The sequence below is a fragment of the Manis javanica genome, chromosome 11 (genome assembly GCF_040802235.1).
Source record: "Manis javanica isolate MJ-LG chromosome 11, MJ_LKY, whole genome shotgun sequence".
Lineage (NCBI taxonomy): Eukaryota > Metazoa > Chordata > Mammalia > Pholidota > Manidae > Manis > Manis javanica.
Window position 1 is genome coordinate 70,869,944 of NC_133166.1, and position 18,881 is coordinate 70,888,824.

The window sequence follows — 18,881 nt, forward strand, 5'->3', positions numbered from 1 at the left end:
GGCAAACTCGCTGCTTCTCTTCCGGGTCTTCAGTTTCCACCGGCGCCACCTGAGGCCCAATCATCTCTCACCCCCCCACCCCCCCCGCAATCCCAGCACCTGGCCAATAGCCACCAGTCCCATTGAAGTGACACCTCAATCAGCTTATGTGCCTCCCTATATAACCTAGTACTTTGCCCCAATAAAGTGGAACTCTCCGGTGAATTGCTGCTGTGTCGTTCCTTCCTTTCATATAGAGATTAGAATCAAAAACTTCATTATCATGTAGGGATCCTCACTCCAGTGATGGAACCAGTTGAGGGACATCACCTGGGACAGCTGTCTCAGATGGCAATGTTGCTGGGAGTTCCTCTTTATAGCATATCTTGATCTGCTTGCTAGGCAACCAGATCAAGCGTTGGTCCTTTGTAATGACACAAACAAACCCTTTGCCCCACACCTTAATATGACCTTTATGCCATTGTGAAGAACCTATTGGAGACCACCATACAGGGACTGGTGTTGTTTTAGAAAAAGAAATATTGTCAGAAAAATGCACTTCCAGAGCTGATTGTCTGTCACCCTTTAAAAGACCTAAATTAAGGTATGTAAAGCATGTATTGATTGATTTGCAGTTAATTTTGTCATATCGGGCAGTAATCCCCCTTTTTGTTTAATAAATAATGCTTAAGAGTAAGATGGCGATGTTCAATTAGAGCTTGGCCTGTAGAATTTTATGAAATGCATTTTATGAGTGATAGAGGAGAGCTAAACTGGAGCATTCTCAGTCAGCTTAAGAGAAAAAGCTTAAAAACATTTTGTCAGCAACATTTGAAACAAAAAGCCACAAAATCATCTTCTTTAGTTTACTTAATCCTATGTAACCAATACCTGTTCTGCTGAAATCTACTTCTTTACTAGTTTAGGAATAATAAAACAGTGACTTTAGATGACAAAAGACTTACAAATGACAATGCTTAAAGACTTGATGAGAGCTTACATAAGATAAAGTTGACATAAGAAAATTTGGATATTTCTGTAATACAAAACATTCAGTAACAAAGTTTAGCATCATTCCTTTTGACAGTGCTTTCTAGGTAAATATATATCAGATAAATAAGCCAAATTAGCCAAATATTTTTCCCTATGAGGAGAAAAAAATTCTTCTGACATATTCCAGAGGCCCTCTGGAAAATATCAGAGTTAAGTAGAGGTAAAAGCACCTTTTTGAATTTGATTTTGGAAAGTTGTCAAAAGAAAGTTTCTTTGGCATTTGCTTAAATAAGATTATTAGGTTGCCATGAAGCAAAACTTATCTAACTAGAATGACAACAAAATACTTCAAAGGCAGATACAGAAGCTTACACAGTTGCTAGCAAAGTTTAACTTTTAGTCTTTTAATATTAAGATCTCATTTTCTTAAATATTCAGGCAATTCATTGAGACTTTAAGCATGAGAAAGTTTTGATAAAACAATTAGAAAACCTTTTGCAATCTCTCAACATTAAGAGCAAACTAACAGTTTAAGAAAACTTTGTCTTTTTAACGGAAAACAAAATTCCAATTTTGCTGTGTACTTGATATCAAGACTCACTTGCTTTAATTTCACATAGCATGACTGTATCAATTTTTCCACAAGCTTTCTACAACTTTCTTTTTACATTCAGTGTTCTCCCTCTTTAAATAACTGTACTTTTGAACAATTACTTTCTTTTACCCTCAACAAAATGAATTTCCATTCTCTATAATTTCTTGTATTAAAACACACATCTTTAGCATACAGAAATATTTTCCTTTATTAAGTAGTTTTCATTAGAAGTTAAAACCATTTGATACTTTAACTTTCAGTGAACACTGAAAAATAGGCCACTGTAAACTGTTACACTAGCATTCTTCAGATTAATACATCTATGAATGTATATTATCATTTTTGGAAATGTGCTTTACAGCACAATTTCTCATTAGGCACAAAATATGTTTATATAACTTAGCAAACTTTAAGAATTTTGGTTACCACAAAAATCCTCAGGCTGTTTGCATATATATATATACACTGTTATAGATTAATACAGTATTATTATTAAGATGTTTATTTGCTACACTTGTTTACTTATTTTTAGCAACCATGCCAGATTACTTATAAAACTTTTACCGAACATTAGACAAAGCCAAGCTTTTCTTTAAGCATCTTCTTGAAATGTTTAACAGGTAACATCACCTTAAATGACTTTAAGTAAACTTTGGCTGCTGATAACTATAAGGACATGCCTGTTTCAGTTGAACTTAAATTAGTATTAATGCTTAATGTTTTTTATTAGATTATCTGGAAGTTTTAGAATACCCAATTTTCACAAACACTTGTTTTTAAGTCGATTTTTATTAATACCATCCAGAGGTAGGAAAATATTTTTCATTTACACACTTAGACACACAAATATACAAATTGAGATGTAATGACTACAGTTAGCAACACTTTTCATATAAAAACATATACACAGATGGACAAACTGATACAAAGATTTGAGTTACTGATATGTTATTGCTTTCTTTCTTTTTCGCTTACTTGATTAAAAGTACTTCAGTTTTCAAGAATACACTCTAAGAGCGAGCAGTTTACATAACTGGGTTAAGTATTAGATGGCCCCAGACTAACAGGGCTGATGAAGGCTGTGAGAAACACACTCACTGGCCAAATTCAGTAAGTGGATACAGAGACAAAGAGAACACCAGAGCTAGGCTTTAATGACGATCTGGCAAGATTGGGTGTCTGGTGGGTAGGCACACCTGGGGTATGGCACCAATAATTTATCTCCTAGTGCGTGAGTCCCTCCCCTGGTTCCTCATTGGCTGAGTACTACAGGGTTCACAGTCTTCCCCAGACGTTGCCTAAGCCCGTTATATCTTTCCTTTACATTTGTCTTATTCTCATTGGTAGGTTTAAAAAACTCAAATAGGTATAGTCAGGCCCTTATCAATTCCCCCACCCCCACTCATAGCCCAAGCAGCTTCCACCACGTTGCCCTTTGTTAATACTTTACAGTTAAGATGTTTAAACATCCTAGTGGGAATGAATCACATTTAGGTTTTATACTCTTTCCTAACAGTTCCCCCCTCTTTTTATTTAAGAATTTCTGATTTTATTCCCAATAATGTATTTTAATTTATGCTTGGTCCTTTCTCAGATTTCTCTAATAGCTTTTTACTCTCTTCCTCATAGTTCAAATTTTCTTCTAATAAGATTATTTTGGGTGTACGTGATAGGTATTTGCTTGCTTGTGGCTGCCTTTATAAGCTTTTGAGTCAAGCCTCTCACACAAGGGATGATAATAAGGGATGTTAAAACAGAGGCAACTATGCCTTTCTATTTTCCAAACCATCTTTCTGACCAGTCTATAAAAGAGTCACTGGTGCCAGTTTTCAGCTAATTCATTAGCTGAAGTGGTGCCTTGTAATGATCTACAACTTCTATGAAAAAAAATTATTTCATTGGGTGTGGAGAGAAATGCCAGGGTAAATGGAATGGCCAATTGGACTAAAGCACAAGTCCTAGACCAGGTGGGTGGCAACAAGTAGCGCAAGCTTCCCTTTCCACAGTACCACCAAACATCCACTAGGGGGATGTGTAATTTCGAGAAGTTGCCTTCTTTAGAGACATTTAGGACATGAGTACAAGTCAGTATGTTCCCCCACAGGAGTTGTGGAACCTTCCCCTTGCCTAGAGAGGCATGAGGAGTGATTCATCCTCCCTATAGAAAAAGAAGGTATTGCCCTCAGGTCTGACTTCTTCAATGCATGAAAGAGTAAAGACAAGCCCTTGCAAGTCTCATTTCCCCAAGCGTCCTTGTCCTGGTACAGGGCCAACATGCATCTCATCCCAGTGGAGTCTGTGTCCCAGCAGAGAGGGAACAGGACCACCTGCGCCTGTGGCCATCCAGCAGCACATACGTAACAATCACTTTTATTCAAAGTGGGTACTGAAAATTTAACCCACTCTACCCAGGCATTGGTGTCTCCATAACCCATCTCTATTTCAAGAGTCTGTTTTAGATCTTTTATCTCTGTTACAGTAGCTAGTCTAGGGTCATTATGGGGAAGCTCTGGCTTATTATTTCTCTCAGGATTGGAGGTGGCCACTATGGGTGAAGTCTTGCCTTTGATTAAATTAAGACTAAACCTTGCCATGGGATCTACTCCAATGACATCTGCACCGAGTTTGTAAACATGGGTACAATTACAGGGTCTGAGTCTAAGTCTTGAGGTTTATGTATAGTTAATAAAAGGGGGTCACACTGTCTGTCCTGGCAATTGTTAGGAGGAATTCCTTTGGCTAAGTGGAGCTTTCTTTTTAAAGATTTTTCTGCTGTATGAGGGGCCAACCACCCTTGAAACTGGGTAGTCCACCAAACACTGCTCCACCCTGGACATGGGGGCCCACTTGCTTTTTATTCTATTAAGATTTCTCCATTCAAGGCAGAGATACTTACTATCTCCAGAAAGCGGTCTTTGGTCATTTAAGTCACCACAAGAGAGAACCTGACAAGCATCAAACCTAAAGCTTTGGGGGCTTGATGTTTTAGTAATATTGATTACCACTTTGACAGGATAACTGGAAGTTCCTTCCCATCTTAGGGCTCTAGGTGACTTGCCTGTGAAATACAGAGTTAGGATAAAAGTTAACATTTTAGGTTCTTTTTAGTTTCAGCCTTAAGGGTTGGTTAGCCACCTGGGACACTTGCCAATTCTGTTTTGTCCCCAGCTCCCCCAGTCAGTTTCTTTGGTGTAATGAGTCCAACCTTTTCAGCCATCCTCACTGCAGTCTCCATGATCAGGAGCACCTGGTAGGGGCCTTCCCAGCTGGGCTGGAGTCCATCATCTTTCCAGGATTTTACTAACACCAGGTCTCTAGGCTGGAAGCAGTGAGCGAAGAACTCAAGTGGGGGAGTCTGGGTGAGGAGTCCTTTCAGCTTGAGAGAAGATAAGTTAGAGGACATGGCCAGCACATATTCTCTTAAAAATTAATCTTTTGTTTCCATAGTGGGCAAGTCTGTTGCCCTTCCCAGATATGGTAGCTCATATAATAATCCTTATTCCCTGCAGTACTTTTGAAGTAAAATGACTCCCGTTATCTGAGTCAACATTTTCTATTAACTCAAACGTAGAAATAACTTGCTCTTAAAGTACTTTTATCACTGATCCTACCATTGCAGTTGTGAATGAGTGGGCCTCCACCCATCCAGTGAGATGGTCAACAATCACTACTAAATATTTAAGCTTTCCCACTTTCAGCATCTGACTAAAATCAATCTGAATACTTTGGAATGGTCTAATTCCTGGGAGTCTCTCTCCAGATACTGGCTTTCTCATACACTTCTTAGTAATTCTTTGGCATGTTATGCAGCTCCTACAAACCTGTTTAGCAATGGTGTAAATGCTAATACACCCATAAACCTTTAGTAAAGCATTACACATCACCTGAGGACCCCAATGGCTCCCCCTGTGTAACATGTTCATTAGCTCTCTCATGATATTCTGGCCAATCATTTCTCTCTCATCTGGTAAAGTCCTCCACCCTTTCTCATCTCAAGATGCCCCCACCTCCTGTAGCTTCTTAATCTCCTTCCTGGAAAACTTTGGGATCAATGAGATTTTAGGGATATTTGGGGTGAGGTTCAAAAACTTTATTTCATGCTCAGATGCAGTTTCTTTAGCAGCTACATCAGCAATCCTATTACCCGTAGCTTCATAAGAACTTCCTTTCTGGTGACCATTCACATGCATTATAGAAATCTGAGCTGGAAGTACAAGATTTTCCAGAATCTCTTTAATTAATTTCCCATGAATCAGTTCTTGTCCTTTACTATTTATAAGGCCTCTTCCTGTCCAAATTTTTCCAAAGGTATGGACTACTCTGAAGGCATGTCTGTGTAAATGGTGCCTTCCTTATCTGAAAGTAGTTTTAAGGGCTGATCAAGAGCAAACAACTCACAGGTTTGAGCTGACCAATGATTGGGTAATCTCCCCTTTTTGCAGATGATAAATGGTCTCCATCAATGATGGCATAGCCATTATGTCATTTGTCCTCTATTATCCGGGAAGACCCATCTATAAACAGTTTCCCACCCCCACCTAGAGGGATTTTCCTTAAATCAGGCCTGACTCTAGTCTGATACTCTATGAGGTCCATGCAACTGTCTCAATTCTGATTGACTTTCAGCCTCCCCTGCCCATAGGAAGCTGGTCCAATTGAGACAGGTGTCTGTGGTTAAGATCAGGTCATCTTTTTCAAGTAAACTTGCTTCATATTTTAAAATTTGAGAATCTATTAGCCAGTGTCCAGCCCATTGATTAAGTAAGCATGACCCGAACCTGGTGAGGACTACTGACCATGAGGGTTCCTCTAAGTTAATTTCCTGCTCTCTTCCACCAGTAAGGTCATGGCTGCGATGGCCTGAATGCATTCAGTCCATCCTCAAGAGACAGGGTCCAATAGTTTAGACATAAAGGCTACTGGTTGTTTCTTTCCTCCCCAGGCTTGGGTCAAAACCCTTACAGGGAACCTTGTTCAACAGTAACAAACCTGTGAAATGGCTTCTCTAAATTAAAGATGGAAGTGCCAGGACTGGGGTGGTGACTAAATATTGCTTTCAATTCCTCTAGAATTTGCAGTTCTGCTGGGTCCATTGCAGAGGGTCTGGCTCTCCCTCTAACAATTTGAAACACAAGCTTCTAGCCTCTCTTCTAACACTTTTTGAGCTTCTCTCAGTAATTCTTCTCTAGATTTTTCATTCCATCCATCTAAATTCTGTAATTTCTTATGGTTACAAAATTGACTTTTAAAAGATCTTGTCCTACCTGAGCTTCTGGGTCAAGTTCTGAATATTTTCTCATCTGTTCCCTGAGTCTCTATGAAAATCCAGTTGGGATTTCTTCCTTTTCCCATTGAACTTCAAACACCTTAGAAACATTCTGAGATCTTGGGGCCGATTCCCTAATTCCCTTTATAATCAGCCCTCGAAGATCCTGCATTTTATTTCTATCCCCTAGATTATTATTATCCCATCTAGGATCTACATTTGGGAACTTTTGTTCCACTGACTGGACACCCTGGCCCGGTGGGTGTTTTTGTTTCCAAATGGACACGGCAGCTCTCCTGATCACCCCCCACCCCCCCACATCTCACCACTAGGGAATAGGATATTCATGATGGACATCAGTTCAACCTAAGTATATATATTACATCCCAGGAATTGATCTAGAGGGTCCACTTGGCCAAGGGGATCTTCTAGCAATGCTTAAACTTTCTCACCTCAGTACCTGTGAGGGGAGTAGTAACAAATTTCCCCTTGTCCTAGTGGGACCTCTCTCAATGGAAACGTTTTGGGATCCCTGGTGGACTCCCCAGAAGGCAAGGGGAAACTCTAAATCCTTCTTACATTGTTAAGTCCGGGGAGAAGAAATCCTGGGGCAAAATACCTCTAAAAACTGAAATCAGTCAAAGGGAGAAATAAAGTTTAAAATCTATTGACTACTTATAAGCTGCAGTCTGGGGCTGTTTCTTTCAGGCTCTAGCATCAGCGAAAGACCAGCCCTCCCCCTCACCTCTAAGGTACAGATAAGCCCTCTGTTTCCCAGGTAATTACCTATTGATATGGAGATGAATTTCTCTCCACCCCTGAGGAAAGATGTAAATGCACTAAAGCCATATTTCTTTCCACCTCTGTGGGGTGGAAAGAGAAAAAGGCCAGGAAAGTCCACTAAAAAGACTCAGAGTTAATTAATTAAAGCTCAAAAAGACAGGAGCAACTTGGCCTGGAATGTTTGAATATTCCTCAAAGGAGAGGGTACCTCAGCATAGCCTGTCTTTATTATGTTAATCATAAAGGCCCAGACTCTTTTCTTTTTTTTAACTTTACCTATATGCTATTTTTTTTCTTTCTGACCCCAAATAGTCTGCAACCCAGGAAATCAATTTAGGATGCAGCTGCAGCCGTAAACAACATAGCAAAAGGCAGGAAGGATTTCATCCCAAAGATTGCATTTTAATACCCAGGAGGTCAAGAAGCAAGACTCTCAATTTACTCATTAGTAAACAGACAATAAATAACTATGCCCCCCTTGGAAGAAGGGCAGCCAGTCCTGATATGCTCCCAAACCAGGAAGTTGCCATCCTGGGAGGGGACTAAAGGCAGTAAATTTCTTGTGTTAAGCTAATTTTGCAGAATTACCTAGAGGACTGATAAGAAATATAATGTCTCATCAAGATACTTGAGACCACCTAACAAGTCTACACCTCCAGGTGCTGGCCACACTTCTAGAGAATCCTTAAAAAGGGAATCCCCAACCCCTGGGGCGCTCCTCTCTCCAAGGCCACCAGCACCCTCAAAGTGCACAAACTTTTAACTTAAAACTTTCTCTCTCCAACCTCCCAGGGTGCCCCTCCCTCCTGAGGTGGCCTGCACTTTCTCTCTCCCTGAGTAACTCCAAACAAGACTTTCACTCCGCCTCACCACTGAGTCCCCGCCTCTCAACTCTCCACTGCGGCTGCGGTGGGGACCGAGGAAAACACACAATGCTCTCCCAACACCAGGGCTTGTCCTGGGAGGTCTCTTGTATTTCCTCCTCCCCCCAGCTTTCCCTTCCCTGGTGTTGAGGGGAAATAGGGGAGGCGCCCTTGGTAACCAACAGATTCCTCAGGTGAACTGGAGGCTTTATTACCATCAAAAAAATAACTCAAACCTGGCAAAGCCAGTTTTCATCTGATCTAACTTTAATCCAGACAAAACAGCAAAATTTGATCATCTTCTGTTTGTCCTTAACCCAGTACAGGAGGCATCCTCGCAGTACAGTAACTTTCACCCCAGCAGGCTATCTGGGGGGAATTCCAAGGGAGCTCATCTGGTTCCCTTTCTCTGCTTCCCTAGGCCTAGAATTTGTATTTCCCATCCTTCAAGAGGTCCCTGTGTCTGAGATCCCTAAGTACTCAACCCCCCATAATGGAAGTTTCTTGCACACACCCTGAGATTACACATCTCAGCCACACGCACTCGACCTCTGAAAAGTGCCCAACCACCAAGGCAGTACTTATAGCCCAATTTTCTCACCTTGGCTCATGCACGAGGTTGCCTGGTTGCCACAGTGCCTGTGTTTTCTCCCCTGCATCGGTCACGCTGTCTCCGCACAACAGTCTTGGGTCTCCCCTCAGCTTCCGTGCGGTGAGACGCCCAGTCACAGCGGGCCACCCAAAGCCAGGAAGGATGTGTCTTCCCACTCCACTTGGGCCCCCACCTCGCACAGGCAAGAGGATCCCGGATGAGCCCCCAAATTGTGAGAAACACACTCACTGGTCCAAATTCAATAAGTGGACACGGAGACAAAGAGAACAGCGGAGCGAGGCTTTAATAACGGTCTGGCAAGATTGGGTGTCTGGTGGGCAGGCACACCTGGGGAGTTTGGCACCAATAATTTATCTCCTAGTGTGCAAGTCCCTCCCCTGGTTCCTCATTGGCTTAGTACTACAGAGTTCACAGTCTTCCCTGGACATCGCCTAAGCCCATTATATCTTTCCTTTACATTTGTCTTAATCTTATTAGTAGGTTTAAAAAACTCAAACAGGTATAGCCAGGCCCTTATCGATTCCCCCACCCCCACTCTTAGCCCGAGCAGCTTCCACCACATGGCCCTTTGTTAATACTTTACTGTTAAAATGTTTAAACACCCTAGTGGGAATAAATCACATTTAGGTTTTACACTTTTTCCTAACAAAGGCTCTGAATTGATAGGGACTGTGTGTGTCCAGGGGGTTGGCAATGAATGCAAGTACAATTCTAGCTCCAGTCATTTAAAGCCAGGCTGTATTGCAGAAGATAAATTTCTTCTATCTCAGGGAGTCTAGTTTAAGGCTTCTCAATTTTCAAAGATAATGATGAACTTAATAAGTAGAATAGATTTTCACTAAAAGAATTTAGAAAACTAGTTCCATATTCTAGTAGTGCAAGGTTCTTTTGACTATTTTCTTTCCTTGTGGCAAAATATATTTAGCTGCATAACATTATATTGCATACTTGTTTCAGGGGCCAAGCCTCTAATCAGAGAGTTTGTACTGGGGCCAGGTTTGTGCGCAGAAGATAAGATACTTCTTTTTTAGAGTTTAGGGATTGAATTGCTCCCAGTTAGTTTTCCTAGTTTTTTCTGCCCGAGCTTTAGTCATTCCTTGAGAGGCCCCTGCCTGTCTGATAAATGCAGGGACTGTGTGACTTTTCACTACTAGAGCCTTGATCTGAGTCACAAGCTTGTTTTGCTTCCCTGGGGCTGCAGTCAAGGAAATGCTTAGCTCCAGGATGACTGCCTCTAAGGAAAGCAGTTAATAGAATAGAGCTATTTACATGTTGATCTGAGGGTTCAGCTTGATTACTTTATAGGCTCTATGTACATTACACAGGAGAAAGTAACACAGGCCTAAGAGGACTGCTTTGAATGGGGAGCAAGGTAAAAAAACAATCTCTAAGGTCAATGAGAGCCATATTCCAGTCTTTTGGAGTCATAGCCGGAAAAGGGAGGCCTTGTTGTAAATGTCCCATAGGTTTAAGAACTGCATTAATTTGCCTTAAGTCATGTAAGCGTCTCTAATTTCCTGACTTCTTTTTTATAACAAATACAGGGGAATTCCACGGGCTTGTGGAAAATTCTTATCTAGCTAGCTGAAGCTGTTAACTTGGGTAAGGATGCCACTTTTTCTTTAAGGGGCTTGATCCACCCAAACAGGCACAGGGATAATATTTCCCGATCTGTGAGCCTCTTTGAAATCTCTTAATGCATTACTCCCATCAGCTTGTCTGAGGGTTCCTGTAGGATCTGAAGAATAGCATAAGTACAGCCATCTTAAGGCCTAAATACCACCCCCTAACCTAGAAGAAGGAAAATCATTAGAATCTTGAAAAACAAGTTAGTCAGCCTGTGTCAATTGTAGTGACCTTTAGTTAGCCAACCGTAAATCAGTTAATCATACACGCCTAGCTTATCTTGCTAGAACCACCCTAGACATTCCGAAGGTGATCTCATCTAACCAGACCCCAGGATGTGGCGCCAGCAAAAGATTTATGAGCCTATAGAAAAAACCCTGTATTGTGATTATGGAAAATTTTACCCCTTTTGAAAATGCTATAAAACCTTCTGGCTTTGTGTGCTCTGGGTCCTCGTTGAGACCCGCTGCATCGGGCTGACTTGGACCCCAGCTAGTTGGCTTCTGAATAAATTCCTCTTGCTTGTTGCATCAAGAAACGTCTTTAGTGAGTGATTTGGGGCGGCGCCTTCCTCATGGGAATCCAACATTCCCTGTGGAGGCAACTGATAACAATACTTTTTAATATATTTATGAGGTTAAGCAAAGTTCTTTTTAGAAGTTTTCACTCCTGGTGTTTTCATGAGGGCACAGAGTAATTTTAAGTAATCCTCCGGTTTGGCAACTTTAGATTCATTTTGGCCCATTATAGTGTCCCTGACATCTTGATCCTGTTCCCTATTTACGCTTTCCCGGGAATCTTACCGGATCAATGATCTTCAGAGCTTTTTCCCGCCCTTGAATTGCAAGTGCCGCCAAGCGGAAGTTCTCCGTCCTGAATTTTGACCGTCTTTCAGGTCCCTGTTCAGGCACCACTTGTCGGCCTCCTCCCTGTCTCTGACCCACAGATAAAGGAGGTGACATGATGAGATATTGAAGACCTGAATAGGCTAGCCAGGGACTCAAGGCACACCAGCTCAAGAGTGGTGCTGGAAAGGCACCTCTCATATTTATTGATCAGACATCACATTCTTGAGTGGGTTAACAAGTTTCTAGACCTAATGATTAACATGCTTTCCTACAGGAATGTAATTGCTTCCAGGTTGCTGTGGCAAGTCCTCCCTGGCACCAGGCAATGAGGGGGTAGAGATAACAAGAAACAGATCTCGTTTTAGATTTAATGAGCTGCAGCATGCACCACAGATAACAAGGAAGGCAAACAATTCCCATAGAAACAGAATGATCTATGGATGACAACCTACAGAGAAAAGCTGGCTGCCAAGAGGGGTGAAGCCCAGGATGCCCCTAGCCAGGGACCAGTGTGCTTATTGTGAGAAGGGGCATTGGAAGAACAAATGCCCCAACTGAGGCAAAGCCCTGAAGCCCAGTCATTACTGGGAGGAGCCTCACGGGGAAAGGCTCATTGGCCTGGCAGGAACAGACTCAGATTGACAAGGACCAGGGTCTCTTGCACTCGGCCCCCATGAGCCCAGAGTCAAATTGAAAGTGGGGGGCCAAAACATGACTTTTATGGTTGACACAGGGGCAGAACACTCTGTGGTCACCCTTCTTGGAGCCCCTTCAGTAACAAGACTGGAAATATTCTCAGAGCCAAAAAAACAGCAGTACCCCTCTCACAGGAGGCTAGAGCAGGCGTCCAGGAACACCTGATCAGACTCAGAGAGGCAGGCATTCTAACTGAGTGCCAGTCACCCTGGAACACCCCACTTCTACCAGTCAGAAAGCCAGGAGAAGAGTACCTGCCTGTTCAAGACCTACGGGCCCTCCTGCATGCTCACTGTACACCTGGGACTCAAGGCTTTTCCCCTTTTGAACTAGTGTATGGATGCCCTCCCCATGTCTAGGAAGCCTCCCAGGGAACCTACACCAGACAGGAAATAAGAGAGTAAGAGAACAGCTCCAAGCCTTAAGAGCCACCCTAAATCAGTTGCAGCAATATACCATAGAAAGAGCCCTGATCTCAGGACACTGGCAGCCACAGTTCTATTCATTAAAAAAGCAGATAAATTTACCCTGGGACAAAAAATAAATGTTAAGGTCCCCCATACTGTTGTATCCCTCTTAAACACACAGGGACACTGATTCCTCTTCAACTCTTGGCTGGCACAATACTCAAACTCCTCAAGGCTGTCTGGTTCCCAAAAGTGTAGCAATTCTGCATTGCAAAGAACACCAAAAGGAAAACAACCCTATAACACAGGGGAACCAGCTAGCAGATAAAGCAGCTGAAACAGTGGCCAATAAAAAAACAGATAAAGCTCCTTCCCTCACTATGGCTTTAACACACCTAGTGGAGGCCTCTCCACGCAAGTACACTGAAAAAGAGAAGGACTGAGCAATGGCTGAAGGAGCCACACTAACTAAAAAAGGATGGTACGTGCTGCCTGACAAACACATCTTTGTCCCAACTGCAATTGGAAGGCATCTAGTAAGCAAATACCATCAGCTCACCCACCCAGGAAAAACTGTACTAGAAGCCCTCCTCAAAAAGCAGTACTACTTCAGCCAATTGCCAGCATTATTAAACCAAGCAATAAGTGAGCAGAACATGACTTGCACCAGAAATAATGCTCGATCTGTACCACAACCCCTGTCAGGTGTCCAAAGAGCAGGAGTTCCCCCTTTGAAAACCTTGAGATAGACTTCACAGATGTCCAACCAAGCAGAGGACTCAGATACCTTCTAGTAATAGTGTGTACATACTCTGAGTGGGTCGAAGTCTTCCCAACCAGGACAAAATGAAGCCAGGAGATAGCTAAAGTCCTCCTGAGAGGAACTGTGCCCCAGACTGGCCTACCGTCTACAATTCACAGTGACAACAGACCTGCCTTTGTAGCAGATGCAATACAGATTTTAACTAAATCTCTCAACATTACCTGGAAACTCCACATTGCATACAGTCCACAAAGTTCAAGGAAAATGGAATGAATGAATCGTACCCTCAAAGGAACCCTAGCTAAGTTTTGCCAAGAGACTGGCCTCCTGTGGCCAGACCTACCGCCTCTGGCCCTCATGCATGCTTGCTGCACATCTGGGACTCAAGGCTTTTCCCCTTTTGAATTAGTGTATAAACGCCCTCCTCCGTGTCTAGGAAGCTTCCCAGGGAACCTACACCAGACAGGAAATAAGGGAGTAAAAGAACAGCTCCAAGCCTTAAGAGCCACCCTAAATAAGTTGCAGCAATCTATCATAGAAAGAGCCCTGATCTCCTTAGGGACCCCAGTACATTACTTCCAGGCTGGAGAGTCAGTCTGGGTCAAAATTGAAAAAGGGACCCCCTCCAACCTCAGTTTACTGGCCCCCACATTGTTTCTCTAACCACTCCTACTGCCCTCAAAGTTGCAGACATCACTCCATGGGTCCATCATTCCAGAGTGAAAAGGGCCCATAATCCAGACAAAGAAATATATCAGTGGAAGGCCCAGCCAGACCTCCAGAATCCTCTCTGCCTCCACATCCTACAATTACCCTCTGACTAATGAACACCTGCACAGCATGGATCCTGGCCCTCCCTGGAATGGAATCTCTCATCCTGGGCATTAAACTCTCTGCTGCTGCCCCCTCTGACTAAACTGTTGCCCTTTCTATTGTCTATTGGGTAATCATAAGTTGTTTTGCTGTGCTTACCTGTCTCTCCTAGCTGAACTCAAGTCTCAGCCTGCATTTCCAAAGTACCTCTCTGTAATGTTACCTCTATCAAATTAACTGTACAAAGTTATAAAGTATGTGGTCATCACCCAAAGGAGCTGCCCTCAGTGGTCCTCCACCCTTAGCACCTGTCCTCTCACACTCAAATAAGCCAGCCTGAGTATAATGCTCAGATGCATAAAAATAAATTAGGACTGAGGAAAACTGGGTATTTTTTGTTAAGTGCAGGCTTATCAAGAGTCTGAAGGACTCATTTCAACTTGTACACACAAGGCCTATACAGACAAATGCATAAAAACATAATCTTTTGTGTTCTTCACAAAGTACTCAGTACTTCAACAAAATAAGTCACAAGAAAAAATCCTAGCTCAAAGCAATTATATGTATAAATACAAGCCATTATAACCTTATCATAAACCAAAAAGATGATGCCTCCTAAAATGAAGTGTTTAAAGGGGCATCAGAGAGGGGAGTGATAAGGAAAATATTCAACACAACTGTCAAGGTCAATAAACCACTTTTTTCCTCCGGTTGGCAAAGTCAGCAGAGTACCCCCAGCTCTGGGCTCCTCTTTTGCCCTGCGCATGCCAAAATGCCACATATCAAAATAATATAAGTTGCTCCCTTTGCATGTGCTCAGGGCTCAGACCTGGGGAGATTACTCCCCTCTGAGCCTGCTGGTGTAAAATAAAACCTCAGCACTCCAAGACCTCCAATTGCCACTTGGTTCTTCCATCAGTGATCCAGTCCAAGTTTTCCAGTATTTTCTGTAACACACTCACACATGCACACACACACACATGCATGTAAAAACATGCACATGCACATGCACACACACATGTACACAGTCAGAGACCTGAGCTCTTACTACACATAAAGGCAGAGATATCTGAGGACAATTCCAAATAGCAGTATGTGAAGAGACACACAGTGACTATGAGATTCCCAGTTTGGGTCAGGGAACTTGGAAGGGAATGACACTGGTCCTGGTCACTATCATCCCTTGCTCCTGGCAGAGGCAAATGCAAACCGGCTCTGGAGGCAAGCAACATTGCTTTCAGGTTTTCCACAGGTCAAGATCGGCCAAATATGAGCTTACAAAGATCATATAAGGATACGAATCATACTGTTAATCCGCAGATGTAAAACAGATTAGGACCCATATGGATTTGAAATGTTAGTATTCTCAGAATAGAGAATAGTCCTTTAAAAAATGTTTAAAGAAAAGAAAGGAATCACAGAAATGAGCAACAGAAAGGAATAGCAAATGTGACTAGGTGGATTTGAAAAAGACATACAACTTTTAGAAATAAAAAATACAGTTTTTGCTATTAAAAATCTCCTAGGGTGGGGTGAGTAGCATATTAAACACAACAGAAGAGAAATTAGTGAACTTAAAGATAGATCTGTAGAAATTTATTAGAAAGCAGCACAAAGAAATAGGGTGTAAAATGCAGAAGAGAGACTAAGAGACAGGAAGGTAGAGTGAGGGGTTCCCATATCAGATTGGAATCCAGGAGGAAGGATGGAGGAAATGGGGGAGGCTGGTCTTCTAGAGCTGATGAAAGACATGGGTGCAGAACACCATGAGCATGGCAGTTCCCAATAAGGCAAAGAAGTCAATCCAAACTAGACACATGGAAAATAACATGCCAAATACCAAAAACAAACTGAAGATCTTCAAAGCATTAAAAAAAGCAGAGGCACACCCTCAAAGGACCAGCAGACTGACAGTAATTTTCTCAGAAGCAAAAGAAAAGCCAAAAGACAGAGGAATAATATTTCTAAATGCCAAAGGAAAGTCAGTCATCATAGAATTGTCCACCCAGCAAAAATACCTCCATTTACGAGAGTGAAGTAAAAACAGTTTCAGAGACACAGAAACAGAGTTTACTACCAAGTAAATCAGATGTAAGCCAAAGGCACTTTAAAAAGATGCACTCCAGGGAGAAAGAAATGGCCTTGGAAGAAAAGTCTGAGGCACATAAAGTGGAGAAGGAGGCAAATAACATTGCGTATAAAAATTAACATCTAAGTCCATGTCTAACTTACAGGAATAAACTGTTTAAAAGGACAAAATTTAAATGTTGCAGAATAGCGTGAAAATTGAGAGAGGAAATGGTAGTCGCGTAAGTTTAAAAGTTTTGCAGGGTTAAATTTTAAGGCTGACCAGACAAGACTGGAAATAAAGTACAGGGCGACTTCCAGACAGGGAGAAGAAAAGAATGCATGAGAAAACAAATTAAAATGCAAAGTTTTACTAATCAAGAAGAGGAAACTAGAGGAAAAATAGGACAATAGGAAGCAAAAAGTAACAATATATTAAAAAGAAATACAGGCATATCAGACATTGCAGTGAATTCAAATGGACTAAACCCACCACAGAGTAGAGATTGTCACCCTAGATGTTTTAAAACATTAAACTGTGTGCTCTCTGTGGACACTCCCAAACATAAGGACAGGAAAAAGGTGGAAGTAAAAGACATATTAAGCAAATATTAACCAAAAGAAAGCTTTCTACTGTCAGAAAAAGGAGACTTTAATACATAAAAGAATGGTATAGACAAAGAAGGTCTTTATAAAATAGTAAAATGTTCAATCAAATGGAGATAAAACTGTTCTAAAAAATCTTGTATGTATGTAAAGGAAAACTGATAGAACACATAGAGAATTAAACTCATCATCAAAGTGGGAACTGTTCAAATTACCTCCTTTATTTATTGATAGGATAAAATTTAGTAAAAATACAAAAAATGCAATTAGCAAGTTTGGGTTATTGGAAACATAGATACCAAATAACATATTTACAAAAATTGACCAAGGAATAGGCCATAAAAGAAGGGTCAAAATTTTTCAAATATCCATTATCATCTACACCAAGTTTTCTGATCACAATGAAATTAAATTAGAACTAAAAAATATATACTTAAGATATTTTAAATCTCGCTTTTAAAAGCTTTGCTGATTAAAAAACCATAAGAGGGTGCGCCGCCACTACGCTGGGAGCGCCCGGGGTCGAAGGGGGGTCTGGGCGGATGGCCCGGCAGCTGGCGCGCTGGTTCGGCCTGCGGCTGCGGGCAAGGGAACTGGGCGCAGCATGCTTGCCGCCGCCGTGGGGAGTCTCCTGCGTCCCGGCCCGGGGAGCCTCCTCCGATGTGCCCCGGGGGCGACTCTCCGGCCCCGGGGTCTCCCCGGCTACTCCACAGGCGGGACCCCCAGGGGCTCTGGGCCCCAAGATCCGGGAAAGGTTCACAGGTTCCCCGCCGAGCACACGCCCTCGCAATTCGACAAGAAAATCTTGCTGTGGACCGGACGTTTGAAAGCGATAGAAGAGATCCCGTCTCGGATCCCGCCAGAAATGATAGATGCTGCAAGAAACAAAGCTTGAGTGAAAGCTTGTTACATAATGATTGGACGCACAATTATCGCATGTTTTGCTGTGACAGCGTCAGCCAAAAGGACTGCAGAACGACATGAATCCTTAACAAGTTGGAACCTAGCAAAGAAAGCTAAGTGGCGTGAGGAAGCCGCACTGGCTGCACAGGCTAAGGCTAAGTGACATTCTGAGTGACAGAGTGTTAATCAGAATATCATCTCTATTATCGGCAACAATAAAAGATAGGTAGAATAGACTATTTGGCAAAATATATGCCATTATTTTATTTTGGTGGAAAGAAGCACAAAGTCTTTTTATTTTTACTTTTTAATAAACTTCTCTTGAAGTCTAACAGACATTTAGAAAAGTGAACATAAGTTTATACATCTTGATGCATTTTTATACAGTGAACACACCTGCCTAAGCACTGCCCAGATCAAGATGTAGAATGTCAACAGCACCTCAGAAGCCTCCTTCCTGCCCTGTCTCAGTCATTACCCTACACTGTGCCAGTTTTATCACCATAGATAGTTTTCTTGTTTTTGAACTTTATATAAATGGAATTACACAATATGTACTTTTGAGTGTGGATTCTGATATTCAACATTATGTTGTGAGATTGCACAAATTATGTAGTATGAATTCATTCATATCTATTATTATAATATTCCATTGTATAAATATGCCACAATTTATACGGATATTTGGTGAGTTTTTAGCCATTAGAAATAGTGCCAAAATGAGTACTCTGTGCATGTCATTTAAATGTTATTGAACTAAACCACTAAGGAAGGACTCTTTAAAATCTAATTTTTAACCAAAGTTCTACTGCATTTGATAATTGAATAGTACCTTTGGGCATCCTTTCCATGGTTTGCAGTAACTAGGTGAAACACACTTGAAAATTTTATAACCTAAGAACTATTAATTATTCTAAAAAGATAAAAGTACTAAAACAACAATTATAAAAACAACTTAAAAAGACAAAAACATTAGAAAGAGAAAAATGGATGTGTCAATGGTCTTTGAGACCTAAAATGACTTTTAAAATTATGTTATCTCCTCCTCACATATTTTTGG

The 18,881-nt window shown here is 41.7% G+C and overlaps 1 pseudogene; it reads left to right on the top strand.

The window, feature by feature from the left end:
* Positions 1-17,440: 17,440 nt before the first annotated feature.
* Positions 17,441-18,051, top strand: LOC118970654 (protein FAM162B pseudogene; annotated as a pseudogene).
* Positions 18,052-18,881: the final 830 nt, after the last annotated feature.